The 17,805-nt window shown below is 39.0% G+C and overlaps 1 protein-coding gene and 1 long non-coding RNA gene across 17 annotated transcripts in view; one reads left to right on the top strand and one right to left on the bottom strand.

Moving 5' to 3' along the window:
* Positions 1-10,791, bottom strand: part of LOC138744905 (uncharacterized) — a 35,877-nt gene extending 25,086 nt beyond the window's left edge. The window contains exons 1-2 of the long non-coding RNA XR_011345856.1: positions 10,679-10,791; positions 1,696-1,768 (exon numbers count right to left, since the gene is read on the bottom strand). This is a non-coding gene — a long non-coding RNA (uncharacterized lncRNA). The remainder of the gene's footprint in view (positions 1-1,695; positions 1,769-10,678) is intronic.
* Positions 1-17,805, top strand: part of znf536 (zinc finger protein 536) — a 329,669-nt gene that overhangs the window by 4,656 nt on the left and 307,208 nt on the right. For 11 of the 16 annotated variants that reach the window (XM_069901729.1, XM_069901722.1, XM_069901733.1 and 8 more), the window contains exon 2: positions 1,896-1,951. The exons of 2 other annotated variants lie outside the window; for them this stretch is intronic. The gene's annotated coding sequence lies outside the window, so the exon portion shown is untranslated. Of the gene's footprint in view, positions 1-1,531; positions 1,599-1,895; positions 1,952-13,315; positions 13,624-17,805 lie in introns of those variants that run through there. 3 more of the 16 variants (XM_069901727.1, XM_069901728.1, XM_069901726.1) reach the window with 2 other exon arrangements.

The raw sequence follows: 17,805 nt of genomic DNA on the forward strand, positions 1-17,805 counted from the left end.
ACTCAAAATTTTAACAGTCTATAGAGAATAGGGCTTTGCCCCTCAACTGGTTTCTTTCAATATTTTTATCTTAGGAATGGGTTATGAAGAAAAAAATGTTAAGCATCAAAAATGATTAGAAGGTCACATGTCAAGATGATCCATTCCACTGTTGCTACAATACATTCCTCAGGAGTCGAGCATTTTGGCTGCTCTAATGAGGTCCGTGATGAAGGGAATGTCCCATAGTATTGGATTAATTGGTACATGAGTGATAAAGACCTGGGACCTGGGAGTCATGGTCAGCATTAGCATGTCAAATATAATGTTAAACTGTGGTGGATTTTATTGGAATTGCAGTATGTTTTTGAGGGTCAAGGCATGATATTTCTGTGGCAAAGTACAGATTACTACACAGTCTGTAGTGATCAAACTAGCAGGTTTAATATGAATGTGCACTAATCGCACATTAAGATTCCATGCAGCACTAAATCCCTGCAGGGATTCAAATCTGTAACCACATGGCAGGAGGTGAACATTAACCACAGTGCCACTGAGCTCCGCTTCTTTTGAAGGAATCAGAAGAATTTTGTGTGTCAGTAAATAGGGATTGAAACTGAACACTGAATTTTCCACTTGGACAGGAATGAGATTTTTCCCCAAAAAGTTCCTTTCCACCTGCACATCGGAATTTCTCAAGGAAAACTTCTGAAATCTCCTTCCAGCTTAATCAAAAGTTTGTGACATTTGGTGCAAGACAAATGTAAATTATGCTACATCTGCACATGAGAAAAGAGACTAAAATGTGTGTAATACAGATTCTATGGTGATTGTTTTTCTGTCCTATTTGTTTTGCGGACAGAAAAGAGCATATAGTACATTGTGTGGGCAAGTTACTGACTGAAAATTCCATGTTATTTTATGTCCATTACAGTTATCCATCACATTTAGTTACATGACAGATTTTATTACTGTGATGTCCTCGACCCATCTTCATGAAAGCTTCCACAATGTAGATAGCAACCTTTGTCAACGTAACCAGTATTTTTGAAAAATGTGACTTTAAAGTACAAAGGTTTCCAAATATTGAATTAATAGACAATATATATGCATACTTTTAGACTGGAAAGCTTAAAAAAGACCAATGTGTTTCTTTCCCTTTGTAAAAAATGTTAAATGTCTTTTATTCATAGATTCTAGTAATGTCTTATTAAAAGGGCGTGAGAGTAGTCTTGCTGTGGTTGATTCCATCTAACACAAATTTATTAGTAGCAATGACTCAAAACTCTCCGATTATGATGCACTCGTAATAACTTTGTTTTTGCTCCTGTCATAGCAAAGCAAGCATCAATATTTTAAAGAATGAACAAGTCATTAGCTCTGGATTGGTGTATTCATTAAAATAAAATCTGTACATGTTCTGGAATTTTGATTCCCTGACTAGGTGTTGGGGATTAAAAGACATTGGGTAGGGAGGAGCAATTATATTTTGTAGGGACTAGAAGTCCAGTTAATCTATCATATCTGGGTCACTTTGGAATCTGCCTACTTCCAGGACTTGGGGGTAAATAATCTGAAACAGGAAGTACAAGTTGGAAAAGAGCACTACAGTGACTAAGGTGAGGCAGCAATGTTAATATTTCCCCTCTCCCCCACCATTTGTAGAGGGGTGAAGATAACTGTCTAATGTAAAATATGGTGAAGAAGTTGACTTACTCAGTTATCAGTCAATCTTGTTCATTAGGCAGATCTTTGGGATTTGTAATTCGCTTTCACCTCAGTTCTGTAACTAAAAGACACCCACATTAAGGAAGTCCAGAGTAATAAACGTTGTGCATTCAGTCCATTTAATCTTGAAGAATGGATGTGTCAGGGACAAATGGACATTTTCTTAAAGCCTTGAACTTAATCCCTAGAATCACACCTGGTTTTGATGGAGGCAGATTGAAGAGTGGGAGATCATTTTCATGAGGTAGGTTTTGTCATATTGAACACTTTCTTCTTGCACTATGAAAACTGTGTTTACTATTTCTATATTTTTTGTATTTATCATCCACATAATTTATTTTGATGCATCCTATTGTCATTTTCTTTTTTTCAAAGTTCAGCTGCAGCAAGTAAGAATTTTGATGTATATATACAAAATACAACGTATATGACAATAAACTCGTGACACATTCTCCACCTAGCTCATTCAATATCTCTTGGCGGATTTCCAAATAATCCCTCTGAACTCAAAAGTACATTGTGGTTTTAGACATTTTGAGCACAAAAGATATGCAAGAATATGCAAAAATCCTAACTCTTGATTAACAGAACAATATATCATTAACTATGTGATAAGTGACAAAATGGTCATTTAAAGCCTTGCCTGTTCGAATTGTTAAGGTTTCTGTGTAAACTAGTAACAAACATTAATTTAGTGTTTTGCCCTGGTAAATTGTAATTTGTGCAGAACCAAAAGCTCCTTAACTTTAATGGAAGTTACATTGTCAATAAAGTACCTTTGTTTACGTACAAGAGATAGGTATGCCGGTTTCCAAAGTATATCTCTTTTGTGATCTCCTGCTGTGCAGTGATGGCATGCAATCTTTCCAGAAAATGATGTCTGCTGGATTCCTGTCTGTAAATTATATGCGAGCAGGTTTTTGTTGGAAGGCTGGTTCTCATTTGTCTTAATGGCTGCTATGCACGTAATTCCTGATTAAAACTGACATGCAATCCCTAACAGTAGGTCTTCCAATAGAGCATGTTAAGTGAGGTTGTAGGGCTCCATTTTAATTTCATTTTCGTTTGCACGTCATGCTTCCAAGCTTGGCAGGTAAGTCTCAGATGACAAAAGAAGACAAGAAGGATGAAATCAAAAGACTTTGTTGCAAGCTTGTAAATGAGGATGAAAACCCTCATTGTGCAATTAAACATGTTGGTAGCTCACTTCCATTACCTCCAGAAGTCCAATGCTCCTCCTGCAACACCCAAGGCCCATAGACATCTGTATATCCATTCACCACAAAGACCAACTCCACCAATATCTGATCCTCTACATTATCTAATCTATCATGTCTATCCCCAGTTTCTGGTTTGTACTTATTCCAGCTGCCTTCTTACCTGATGGACAGCCAGACTATCAATTTGGCTGGTTGTCATTTAAATTTTTTAATTTAAATTTAGACAAACAGCACAGTAACAGCCCCTTTCAGCCCATGAGCCTATTGACCTATATGCCCGGTACATTTTTGAAGGTTGGGAGGAAACTGGAGCACCCAATGGAAACCCATTGTGGGAATGGGGAGAACATTCAAACTCTATACAGATAGTGCCAGAATTAAACCCTGGTCACTTGCACTGTAACGGTGTTGCACTAACCATGCTACCCAATTTCAATGCTTTTCACATCTTGCGGGAAAAAAAAATTGAAAACATTTTTAAAGTTGTCCTAAAAATGCATCAATGCAAGGGAGATCCTTCAGGTTTTACAATCCCAAAGTCCTTTAATTTCCTTCTAGTTGGTTCCTCACATCAGGAATAATTAATTAATTGTAATTGTTTCAGAGTTCAGAGCTGCCTTTGAAGTGTGGGTCCAATCTGTATTTTATCATCCATTTGTAGAATCATAACTTTCTTGTTTACATCCACTTGTTTTAATGAGAAATTGCAAAGCTGATTGACTGGCCATTATTATACCAGATCAGATTACATAGTGGGCTGTCAATCACCTCTCTTCCTTTTTGCATCTCAGCAGAGTGTTTCACCCAATGACTTGACAGTATTTATGGCAAAGTACAAAAACTGCAAAGAAAAAAAATCACCATCTGCTGAGAAGCATCCACGTGATCATCAATTACAATTATTTCACTGCTACTGCTTGCTCTTTCATCAGGAGAAAGTGGCTGAGTTTCTTTTAAACAGTAGAACCACTTCCACATGTAGTTCTAATTAAGAGCAAAAAATGGTGAAATTTAATGCCATTGTTCGCAGTGGCTGGGCTCATGTGATGCCATTAGCAATAAGTCCTTTGGTCCAGTAGAGTTGTCTTCTTGTTTGCATTGGATTTTCTTTTGGTGGTGCCTCATGCCTTCTATTCATAGAAATATTGGAAACTGGGCTATTAAAGGCCATTTTTGCAGAATTACTGTATCAATTTCTGAAGTTTATAAACACTGTTTTTCTGATAGACGACATCAACACTTTCGTGATTTGTTCATCCCTGGGTTTGTTGCAACCAGTCCCTGACTTTTGTCTGGTTCTTACGCATCCATTTTTGACTTTTTTCTCTTTCACATCATCTCTAATAAATTAAATTAAGACATACAGCTTGGTAGCAGGCCCTTCTAGCCCACAAGGCTATGTCACCCAATTAACCTACAGCCCCCATACATTTTTGAAGAATGGAGGAAACCAGAGCACCCGGAGAAAGCCCCCACAGACACAGGGAGAACGTACAAACTTTTTACTGACAGCGCTGGATTCGAACCATTCAAACAGTTTGCTGGCGCTGTAGCAGCTTTGCATTAACTACTACACTGATCGTGCCACCCAGGTAGATAACGAAGTCCATTGGCCAACTGGTACTTGTCAATTGGTTGTCCACAATCACAGACTTCATTCCACTCAACTTTATCTCGCTCTAATCTTCATTGTCTTCCACTTATTTATACACGTGTTTATCCAGATTTCTTCATCCCATTCATTTCAATGTCATAACAACATTTCACATACTCTGGCTCCTGAAATTAGTTCCAAAATACATCTTTACATTTATTGCATTGAATCCTATGTTAACTCTTCCAAATTTTTTATAATCTTGAAAAGTTTGCTAGATTTTTCTATCATTCTAATACCGCTGTCCTATTATTTCTGCTTCTTCTTTTTCTTCTTTGGCTTGGCTTCGCGGACGAAGATTTATGGAGGGGGTAAAAAGTCCACGTCAGCTGCAGGCTCGTTTGTGGCTGACCAGTCCGATGCGGGACAGGCAGACACGATTGCAGCGGTTGCAAGGGAAAATTGGTTGGTTGGGGTTGGGTGTTGGGTTTTTCCTCCTTTGCCTTTTGTCAGTGAGGTGGGCTCTGCGGTCTTCTTCAAAGGAGGCTGCTGCCCGCCAAACTGTGAGGCGCCAAGATGCACGGTTTGAGGCGTTATCAGCCCACAGGCGGTGGTCAATGTGGCAGGCACCAAGAGATTTCTTTAGGCAGTCCTTGTACCTTTTCTTTGGTGCACCTCTGTCACGGTGGCCAGTGGAGAGCTCGCCATATAATACGATCTTGGGAAGGCGATGGTCCTCCATTCTGGAGACGTGACCCATCCAGCGCAGCTGGATCTTCAGCAGCGTGGACTCGATGCTGTCGACCTCTGCCATCTCGAGTACCTCGACGTTAGGGGTGTGAGCGCTCCAATGGATGTTGAGGATGGAGCGGAGACAACGCTGGTGGAAGCGTTCTAGGAGCCGTAGGTGGTGCCGGTAGAGGACCCATGATTCGGAGCCGAACAGGAGTGTGGGTATGACAACGGCTCTGTATACGCTTATCTTTGTGAGGTTTTTCAGTTGGTTGTTTTTCCAGACTCTTTTGTGTAGTCTTCCAAAGGCGCTATTTGCCTTGGCGAGTCTGTTGTCTATCTCATTGTCGATCCTTGCATCTGATGATGCAATTCTGCTATCATTCTGATAAATCTTTTCTGCACTAAATGAATCTGTTCTTTAAAAAAAATTTGAGAAGAAATCTTAATATTTATCCACCTTCTTCTTGGGATCAAAAAGGGTTTGCATCCACTCTGGCTTTGTGGGTTCTCAGGTGACTGACAAGGCCAATGTGGAGGGAAGACCTTGATGGGACAAGCCAGTGGGTAATTTGAATGATGGCCCACTCCTACCATTAATATTGGAATTCCATCCGTCCCAGTGCATAGACTTGTGCCTTCCCAAATATTCCCAAATATTCCTAGGCCAGGGATTTTCAGAAACCAGTCAGCGTGTTCATTTTTTTTAAAAAGGAGACTTTGTACACATGCTTGTAAATCTCCTCCTGTGACTGAGCTCGTGGTAGAGACCTTCTTTGCTCAGTGCGATCTAAATTTAAATTTAATTTCAACAAATAGCACTTTTCAATTCTGTCTTCTAGAAATTAACCCTGAACCTGTGCTTCTGCTTTATATGATGACTGTGCTTGATTCACCTGTGTTTTTGTCCTTCTCCATATTTAGATCCATTTTTATTTTGGGAAACTTGTGCTACCTCTCAATTGTGCATGTTACAGTTCATCTTCCATTAAGATGCTTATACTGTGGGTTATTAATATTTTCTCACATAACATTATTTATTATGAAAGCCGCTCCCTTTTTGGCAGATTTTTTCTTTCCATCTCTACGACCTCTTCACAGAGTGTGTACCTGTTGGTTTGTTTTATTGCAGTTAGTTTCAAGAATTACTGACTTTTAATGTCATTGGCTCAGACCTAACATAGAGAACAGAAATCAATTTGCTGCTTGCAGTTCACTTCTCTCTCTCTCTCTCTCTCTCTCTCTCAATCCCCCTCTACCCTCTCAAGTACTTCATGCTTTGAGCTGTTCATCCTTTTTTCTGCTGCCTGGAGAGATAATAATGATCTCTGGGTCCCTCCATCAGTCCACTTTTGTCAGTAGGTCTTAGCCCCAAGAGTTGAACAGGCTATGTACTATCCACTATCATCGTGGATATTATAGAGTTGGCAGGAAAAAAAAACAAAAAAAATTATATTCTTCTGTGGATGGGCATCATGGGTTGGGAGGTCATTCCAAAGATTTATTAGATGTGTGGTGTGAATCATGTAAGCCACTGTATTGACAGCACCATTAGCGTGTGTTAAATTGGAGCTTGGAGCTCCTGCGAATACTTATCTTAACCTTGCGCATCTCAGCTTGTATTCAATAGCTTACTAAAAATATCCCATTTTAAGGGATCATCGACTTCTCATGGCAATTGTGGTTTTGTGAAAGTCTTCAGGGGATTAGCATCCTGCATAGTACTTTTTCAATCATTCATCTCTTGCAAAGCAGTATTTTTTGCCCACTCTAAATGGCCTTGAACTAATTGCCCAGTTCAGATGGTAACTGAATCAATCATGTTGATGTGGATCTTGAGTGACGTGGATCTGGAATGACATGGATCTGGAGTGGTGTGTAGGCTAGACTGCGTGAGAATGGGATTTCCTTCCTTGAAGTACATTGGTGTATTCTTAACCAGTCTACTGGTTTTCTCTGGACATTACTAATACTGCAATTCAGGAATTGATTAATTAAATACATTCAAAATCTCCAGCTGTTATGGTCAAATTTGAATGTTTTAAATTCAGACCTGTGGATGCTTACTGATAACATAAAATTTATTCTTAGGTTTGCTTTTTTCCCACCATTTATGGCTCCCTGCTTATGAATATTTGTGTAGAGTACACGAGGCAATTCAAAGGCACAGTTCACTGATGTGACTTGATTTCCCATTTTGCCCTGGCATATCATTGCTCCCAGTTGTACCACTGGGGAAATGCTGAAAGGAAACAAGACTCTTTTCTGCAGGGGCTGAGGGTAAGTAAGGACTGCTGTCAGTATCACCTGTTTCCATGTCACACTCTGGACTTGATAAGCAGCTGGTTCAAGACCAGTGTTAGCATAAATCAGGTTGCAAACTCTCCCTCCTGAGGTTGAAGTGAAAAGAGACAAATTAAAAAAAACTAAAGTTCAGATAGAAAACAGGATAATTTTGTAAAAAAATATATCATTTTAAAAGAACAATTAACATTAGAATAACAAGTGTATGTGACAGAGTAAATAAAATGAGCTGATTCTAATAGCAGTGAGGTTGATAGCATAGATGATAATAATTGCCAAAAGAAGCAAAGACGAGGATTATTTTACACAGTGAAATAACTTGAGTGAGAGTACACTGATGTTGATGGAAACAGATTCGCTATCAACTTATGAAGAAGAATTGGATAAATACTTTCAGGGCAAATATTTGTAGGTCTATCGAGAAAGAGTAGATGTTTGTCACTAATTGGATAACTTGTTGAAGGATGGGTAAATGACCACCTTGTGTTATTTTCTTTTTTTCAAAGTTCAGCTGCAGCAAGTAAGAATTTTGATGTATATATACAAAATACAATGTATATGACAATAAACTCATGACACATTCTCCACATGATTATGTTAATCTCTTCTTTGGTATGATTTATAAAGGCCAGGATATTGTGGTGAAACTGGAATTAAGACTGCTCTTGTATTTCATACATTAACTTTCCATTTAATTGTTATGTTGTTCTCTCATGAAAAAGGGCTATTTCGTAGGGTATGAACCCTTCACCATTAACAATGGCGTGAAGCAAGGATCCGTTCTCGCACCAACCCTCTTTTCAATTTTCTTCAGCATGATGCTGAAACAAGCCATGAAAGACCTCAAAAATGAAGACGCTGTTTACATCCGGTACCGCACGGATGGCAGTCTCTTCAATCTGAGGCGCCTGCAAGCTCACACCAAGACACAAGAGCAACTTGTCCGTGAACTACTCTTTGCAGACGATGCCGCTTTAGTTGCCCATTCAGAGCCAGCTCTTCAGCGCTTGATGTCCTGTTTTGCGGAACCTGCCAAAATGTTTGGCCTGGAAGTCATCCTGAAGAAAACTGAGGTCCTCCATCACCCAGCTCCCCACCATGACTACCAGCCCCCCCACATCTCCATCGGGCACACAAAACTCAAACAAAAAAACCCCCAAAAATACGTTCAGTCAGATGATAATGAACTTGAACATGCTTTATCTTTAATTTTACTTCGAGATGCTTATAGAACGAATCGAGTAACACTATGTCCAGTGAAATGTTAAGCTAAAATACCCTTTCCAAACATTAACCTTTACCAATGGACTAAATTAGGCTATCATTAAGAAATGATTTCATATTATTTCATTTTAACAAAGATTGCTATGCTTAATGACATTTTACATGTATTTTCAAATGGTTGTTGCATATTTAGTAGCACATTGACAGAAGTAAGGAAGCAAAACAACAAGATGATAAATTAAGTAAATATATCTCTTTGTTGTAAAAATGAAATATTCTTCATTCATCTTCATCAAGGTATTAAGAATAAGTTCAGCAAGTTAATGGGTGAAATCACAAGGGATGAAATTCCTCCAATCTGCATTCTCTGTGGAGCTCCCTCACATCTTTCATTTGCTAATGTAAATGGGGCATATTTACAAATAAAAAAAACATTTTCACCCAGTAGGTTTGAGAATTACTTATTCAGTTGTGTTCCCACATTTGATTTTTAATTGCTGCAGGGCATTTCTTGTAACAACCATTGTCATTAAAGCTTCTCACCGCATTTGGTGAAAATCCATTAATCTTGCCTAAATTTTTGAATAAGGAAGAATGCTTTCTCCAAGAGGAATGCTTTTATGTAGCCCCTTAGAATTTGAGGAATTTATTTTCAGTTTCCTTGATGGACAATTGTCATCGTCTCAATTTATGTCCAATGATATTAGTGCAGGGGATGTTTAAAAATTTCAACTCGTACATCTGTGCCTATTCTTGGGATAATCCGATGTCAGTTTGGACTGAATGATAACAAGTTGTTCTTTAAATGTATGTTGTTCTTGGAGAAAATGATATGATAGTGAGAAGAAAGCATATCGGTGCCAGAAAATGCTTATACCTTTTGTCACAATGTCATCTCATTACACTCTCCCCAAATATTTGTGCAACTCATAGCCTTAGAAGAGTTTGCATTGAAAGAGGGCAATAATTTTCCATGCACTCCCTTTAATATGTTCTCTGATTGAGAACACCAGGTAACAGCAGATTTTCCACTGCAGGCTAAGCTTAGGCTTTGCTACAAATGTTGGAAAAGACAACTGGCGAAATATTGAACAACCATCCAATTTCTTTTGACCTCCACCTTATGGTAATACATAAGTGTCTGCTCACACTGCTTACATATTGTGCAGTGTCAACAGGATGAAATCATACATGGACAATCAAGTTAAAGGTAAAATCTTCAAAGTATGAGAGACACAACTGCTATAAAAAACGTGGTAAAGTAACAGACATTAGTTTTATGTTTGACAGTGGATATGGTTGACAAACTGTACAAAGCTGTAGATGGTTTGGCCAGTGGCAAAATGGAAATGTTCCAGAGAAGTGTTTCATTTGATGCAACAAAGGAAGAAGTTGTACTATAAGGGGGGGAGAATACTGAATGGTGTTGAAGATGAAAGGAAGATGTATATATCTCTAGATTGTTAAAAGTAGTAGAATAGGTTAAAAAGGGATTAGAATGGTGTATGAAATGCTTGCATTTATTAATTGTGGCATGCAATACAAGAGCTAAAGTTAGGATTACGTAGAATACTAGTTGGACAACAGTTTGAGTATTGAGGACAGTTCTGGTCACCAGTTAACAGGAAAAATGTAATTGCACCCACAAATGAAAGAATCATGCGTTCCACAGCCAGTGTTTTTTTTTTGCATTGAAGCAGCTAAATAAAAGCAAAAAATGCTGTTGCAGCAGAGGGCCCATGAATGCATGCCATGACATATTAGCAGTTAAATTATTTGACATTTTGAGCTCAGCTGTGTCAAGTATTTACACAGTCTAAAGCCATTTTGCTCCAACTTGCGCATAGCTGAACCTCACTCGGGCTTACTTGTACAATTAAAACCCTTGCCATATTACCTGCCTCCAAGAGCAATTCATCAAAGATTTGCAAAAATAAATTTAACAACATGATTCAGACTTGCATGCAAGTAGTGCAGGTGGATTTCTCTGCTGCACTTCCTTCAACTTGCGACATTTCAAACCAACTCAGGAGGTTGGGTATGACATCAGAAACCCTGGCAAATTTCTGATAGCTCTGTGATGGAAATTGTGCTGACCGCTTGCATCACAGGCTGGTATGGGGACACCAATACCCCTGCAAAAGGTTGTGGACACAGCCCAGGACATCACAGGCAAAACCATCCCCACCATTGAGAAGATCTACAGGAAACATTGCTGTTGGAGAGCAGCAGCAATCATCCACACCACCCAGCTTCTTCCCTCCCCTCTGCTGTCAAATTCCTGAATTATCAAAGAACCAAAGACACTGCCTTATTTTGACTTATCAAGCACTATTTTTAATTATTTTTTCAGGTGGTTTATATGAATGTTTCCACTGTGATGCTGTGCAAAACAACAAATTCCATGATTTGTTTGTGACAACAAACTCAATCAGAGACTAATTTAAGGACTTGTACTTTATTGATTTTTTCATTTGGTATTGTATAGATTTAGATTTCTTTATTTGTTTACCTGTATATATATCTTCTTGTGTGCAGTTTTATTGCATGATGAATAAGAGGTAATTCCACAGGGAAACAAAAATCTCGGGGTTGTATGTGATGTCATGCATCTACTCTGACAATAAATCTGAAATCTGAATCTACTTCTATTTTCCTGTTACTACACGACAGATTACTGACCTGCAGAAATGTTTCCGAAACAAATAGTTTGTGGAAATATTGGACCTGCCTTGTCATATCCAATGTACCCTTTTGAGGTGTGCGGTTTGCATTCATGGGCATCATTGATCTTGTCGGACTTGCTTCTGACTCAGGAGGAATCTCTGCTGTTTCCTGATCCTGTTGCATCAGAATCACATCCAAATATCACTGCACAATTCTGGAGCCCATGGTCACAGGCATCTTCACTTTTTCACAAGCAAGATGAGTCAATACATTCAATTTTAGAATAATCTAACAGCAATTCAAAACTCTGGCTGTTATCTTGAGAATAGAGAATATCTTGAGACAGAGAATATCGCAAAGGGTGATGTGTGAGAACCTCGAAGCAGATCAGGTTACTGGAGGATGATTCAGTCTCCCGACTGACAAAACATGAGAAACCAACTGGCAGAAAATTCAAAATGGATTTATTTGGAAAGAGTCAAAAGCTCGGAACCGCTGACCTTTGGCATTTAATAGATTGTGCTGTGGAAATTACTTATTTCTTTACTTAGTTTTCAGGAGGCCACCAGAGAAAAAGAAGGAAGGATCCAAAACATTGACCTGTTTAATGCTACCAATCAAAATCTGTGCCATTCAAATCTCTCCTTCAGTGGAATTATCAGATTGGGGAATTATGCACATGGCACTTTGATCTGAACAGGTGAAACAAGACTGGAAATGGTCACCTGCTAGCTATGACTGATTTGATCATATATGATTTACTCCCAAGTAATAAAACAGAAATGTAATATTACACCAACTGCCTAAGATTTGCCGTTAGCATTGCCTGGCACTGCTTACGGTTCAGATAAAGAGAAGCAAAAGAGAGTCCCCTCAGAATCAGTGAGTGTCCCTGGATTCACCTCCAGCACACCTGCAACCTCACCAGCTGCAGAAGACTCCAGTCCAAAATATCAATAACCTGAGCCCAGATCCAAACCTCTGACGTGAAGAGGGACCTTTCAGTGCCCAGAGCCTTTCGGCAACCCTCCTTGACTTCAGCATCCTCTCACGTCCTTGATCTTGTATCTGGTTCCCATGAACCAGTCTCCAGCAGCCCGCAGTCTGCTATGAGTCTTTGAACTCAAGTCGCCCGAGTGGGTTCCTCAACTGCAAGTCGCCAGCATCCTACAGCCTGTGCAGGCCCTTCAGCTGTTGAGTCCCCCACTAGTCTGCTGCCATAGTCACCATCCTGTTGAGTCATCTCCTCTGCTCCTCTTTCGGGGCAGGGAGTGTTCTCCTAATTACTGGTGCCCTGCGCCAGTCAGCTGCTCCCCCAGAGTCTGCAACCCCACACACATGAGGTTATGTCCTCAAACATCACACGTACCTTGTTTTTGATGTAATGTAATGAAGACCTTGAATACTGGAAAAAAGATTATTTTTCAGATAATTTTCCCCAAATCCCCCACACCTCCACCATGTCCTCAATGCCAAAATGCAGTCCACTGGAGAAACTTGGGGTCGAGCAGCATCAGTGGGAGAAAAGGAATGAACTCTTTTTCTCCCACTGAAGTATGACTCACTGAGTTCCTCCAGCAGATGCTTTTTGTGCTCCAGATTCCAGCATTTGGAGCCTCTTGCATCTCTATGTCCTTGCAGTGCATCGAATGACTCAAAGACTTGTTGATTCAAACCAAGGCTTTTATTAACAAAAGACTGGACCGTAGTACATCGAGGTCGACCAGTCCAGGCTGACCTGGGTCTGGTTAGGAGCATCCCTTTATGACCTGCCAGTAGGCATGGCTACGGCTCTCAGCCAATCACTATCACTATATGTAAATATATACAAATAGATACATTGGTCATAGTATCCTGTACCATCACAGTCCTCAATGCCTCCTGGTATACATTTCCCTACTATTTTTATTCACGGTTGCACATCTCAGTCTCATTCTACCAAACACAGCAGACTGCTACAGCCTGGAAACTTCACACAAAATTGGCATGGCCTCCCCACCCTCTTTGTCAATGATGGTATTTACAAGCCAGGCTTGCTGCGAAAAACTTCCTGAAAATTTCACACTGATCTGCAGAGGTGTAACCGAGTCTTTAACAGTATTCTGATACTGAGCCATAATCATTGCTTAATAATCTCTAAGCAAGTGATTCCTGTATGGATTGCCATCCCCTTCGGTAAATATTTAATTTTTAAATAACAGATGGAGTAGTCATTTCTTTAAGTCCTTTCTGTATAATTTAAGTTGCTATCTACATTTTGTGCACATTTTAATCCTTATTTTATATTTTGCGACATGTTTAAAAATTGTGCTTTTTACTGCCTGGCTTGCCACATATAGGAATTTTTCAGTGTGATTGACTACTCAGTTTACTTAATGGTATCACTGCTGCGGACCCCAGGGATCCACCAGAGTTGATAATATTAGGAAAGGAAACTTTACTAAGGTCTCTGTTGAGAAATCCTTGAGGGTAGCTTTCCTCTAGGGGTGTGGCAAACGTTATTGGTTCACCACTGATAGCTAATTTAGCAACGAGAATTACTGTTTTGAATATAATAATTTCAAATAGAGAAAGGAGAATAACAACCTCGATGTGGACAAGATGTAGGAGATGTTAGTGGATTTCTGGAGGACCATAGTCGACCACCTTCCACTATGCACTAATAGCTCAGTAGTGGAGAGTACCAAGTTCCTAGATGTTCACTTAACTAGTGATCTATCGTGGAAGGCGCAATAGCGACTGCACTTTCTAACAAGACGAGCTGGGCAAGGCTATCTACCTGCTACAATTCTGCCAACTTTCTACAGAAACTCTGTTGGGAGTGTTCTGGCTGGCTGCATCACAGTAGAGTACGGTTGTTGCAGGGAAATGGATCAGAGGTCAATCCACAGGTCCATAACAGCAGCAGAGAGGATCACTGGTGTCACCCTACTAGCCACCCTATCCCATCCATGTGATATTCCAGGATTGTTGGAAGAGAACTTGCAAAATTTATGAGGACCCTTATCACTCTTCATGAAGCATCATCCAGCTATTTCCATTGGGGAAAGAGATACTGGTCTATCAGAGCCAGAACCACCAGGCTGAGAAACAACTTCTTCCCACAGGCAGAGAGAATGCTTATACAAACTCTCCAAGACTCTACTGTATATTTAGCAATATTTATTTCTTTTTATATAGGTATCTATGCACTGCATATGTATTGTTTATCTGTATGTATGTTATATCTGCATGTGTGCTCGCATGTTTTTGCACTGAGGACTGGAGAACGCTGTTTCATCAGGTTGTACTTGTTCAATTGGATGATACTGAACTTGACTTATGAGTGTGTTTCTGCGATCTTTGGCAGAAACATGAACAAGAATTTAATTATAATTTGTCATTTATTAAAGGTACCTGTGTTCTTGTTTCCCCCCATTCTCATCTCTGCCCTTTGTGCTTAGATTTGGTCTTGACTCCAAAAGTAATTCAAATTTCAATCCTTACTCAAACTGAGCACGCATCATATATCAGCAGATGTTGAGAGAGAATCCCCAATATTTGGTATCTTTTGTCCTTTTATGCAATATACATGTACATTTACTGCTACCCAAATTATTGTCTCACTTCATTGAGACTATTCCTTCAAAAACATGTGTTTCAACTTGATCCTAATCCTGGCAAAAAAAAGCTGAGGACATTTAAGGTTTGGTCAATGAGGCCACTGAGTTACCTGTCATGAAAACAGAAGAGTATTTAGACTATTTTTAAAATTCCTTCCTGAGATGGTTTCAAAATTCCACTTGACTTAAGAGATTACTCCAATATTTTGATTAAACTAAAAAGAGAGGCATGTGGTTTGGCAGCATTGTGTCAGTTTCTGTTCTGAATCTTGAAACAAATCTTTTCCTTTTCCTGAGGAGATACTGGTTTGTGAGAAGTTAAGGATATAGAATAAGGAAGTCAATTCAAAGTTATTCTTATGCTATTGCATGCTCTGCTCCAAGTATTGGTTTAAAATCCCTCCTAACCAGATCAGGCTGTTAGATAAAACAGTACTTCTGACTTTTTTTAAATTATGTACCATTACTATTTAGTGTCTTTAATATTTAATTACCAAAAAGTTAATTATTTTAGCTTCACAGTTTAATTATATTTTAATGAATACTGTTAAAAATTATTAGCAATTTTATTATTCTTAGTTAGGGAAAGAAGCCAGAAAGTGGATTCCTCTCCTGGCGTCCATTGTTCAGCTTTCATGTTTTCTTGTCCAGGTTACTTCGAATTTATTGTGTCTTGTTTAGCTACTGAGATAAAGAGATAGGCAAACACTAGGGATTTTGGAGGGAGAACTATAGAACATTACAGCACAGAGACAGGCCCCTTTATACCCTTCTAGTCTGTGCCAAACCATTTTTTTTGCCTATTTCCACTGACGTGCAGCCAGTCCATAGACCTCCATTCCTCCCCCATCCATGAACCTGTCCAAATTCTTAAAATTGAGCCAGCATTCAGCACTTCAGCTGGCAGCTCATTCCACACTCCTACCACTCTCTGTGAAGAATTTCCCCCTCATGTTCCCCCTAAACTTTTCCCTTTTCCCCCCATGACCTCTGGTTTGTATCTCACCTACTCTCAGTAGAAAAAGCCTATCTACTCTGACTACACTCCTCATAATTTTAAATACCTCCATCGAATCACCCCTCATTCTTCTATGGAATAGTCCTAACCTTTTTAACATTTCCCTGTAACTCAGTTCTTGAAGTTTGGGCCAACATTATAGTAAATCTTCTCTGCACTCTTTCTATCTTATTGATAACTTTACTGCAGTTAGGTGACCAAAACTGCCCACAGTACTCCAAACTTGGCCTCAGCCAATGTCTTGTACAACTTTAACATAGCATTCCAACCACTATATTCAATACTTTGATTTATGAAGGCCAATATGGCAAATGCTCTCTTCACAACTCTATCCACCTGGGATGCCACTTTCAGGGAATTATGTATCTGTATTCCCAGATCCCTCTGTTCTATCTCAAGCTTTAGTGCCTGACAGTTTACCATATACATTCTTTCTTGGTTTGTCCTTCAAAAATGCCAAACCTCACACTTGTCTGCATTAAATTCCATCTGCCATTTTTTTTAGCCTATTTTTCCATCTGGTCCAGATCCCTCTGCAAGCTTGGAAAACCTTCTTTGCTATCCACAATGCCTCCAATCTTAGTGTCATCTGTGAACTTGGAGAAGCTGCAAGGTTGATAATTAAATTAAGACTTGAGTGGTTGGAGAAACTTTGGCTCTTCCACCTTTCGAGATAATCACAGGATTTCCATTTGAGTGTATCAACCATAAATTGTTCTGAAAAGACAGTTCCCCAGCAACAGGTCATAGAAATCATAGAAATGTGTGAAACATATATTTGCCATTGCATAAATTAATGTAGATAAAATAAGATTGGATCTCAGGAAGTCTAAATTTTAAAGTAAGCTTGAAATAAAATCCATAAATGAAAGATTAGAAAAATGTTATTTTATTTTGACTGAAAATCCAGCAACAGTGCCAAAAAAGTCCCAGACTTGTTCAGTTGGGAAATATTCGCATTGAGAATCACGATGGGCATATGGGCAATGTTTCAGTGGAGATTTGTTCAAGCAGAAAAGATCAAAAAGACTTGGCATATTGTAGTTCCATGCACAATTTGCAGATACATTTAGCGCTGCTTTCAGTGACATAATTTGTTTATGACCATCTTGCGATGATATCCAAGTTCGGATGTTAGGGTATCTTCAATCTATACTTAGTCCTCAATAAGAGAGTTAATTTTGATTGAAGAGTTTTTAGAAGCCTCATAAATTTATAATTATACTCATTATACTACTGATAATTGTGCAACTTAAATATGAAATGCCAATTAACATAATCTCAGGGCCTTTAATTTGTGGCTCCTTCTCTCATTTTGCTTTTTGAGGAGAAATCCATTTTGTTCTTTCTGTTTCTAACTAGCCACGCATCAGTTTTATATTTGTGCAGTTATTTCTATGTCAGGGGTGCTTTGAAAAATTCAGTCATTAAAAGCTTGGTCTTTGTTTTTCAATCCATGACCCAGTGGTCTCTTTAGTAAGCTACGGTTCAGTAAACTGGCATGCACAGGACTACAATGGAAAATTATGTAACAGATGGGAGCTTCTGCGTTTACTTTAGTTTTTAGAAGTTATTTTGCAAATGATTTGAACATAATCTTATGCATCTCACAGTTTGCATTTAAAGGCTTGCAATGGTGATGTTTAGAATATAGATGATGCTGAGGGTATTTTATAATTTATGACATGTAGTCTACTGGCAGGAAAGGAGATATTTTGCTAAGATTACTACCATGTT

The sequence above is a fragment of the Narcine bancroftii genome, chromosome 10 (genome assembly GCF_036971445.1).
Source record: "Narcine bancroftii isolate sNarBan1 chromosome 10, sNarBan1.hap1, whole genome shotgun sequence".
In the NCBI taxonomy this organism is placed as follows: domain Eukaryota; kingdom Metazoa; phylum Chordata; class Chondrichthyes; order Torpediniformes; family Narcinidae; genus Narcine; species Narcine bancroftii.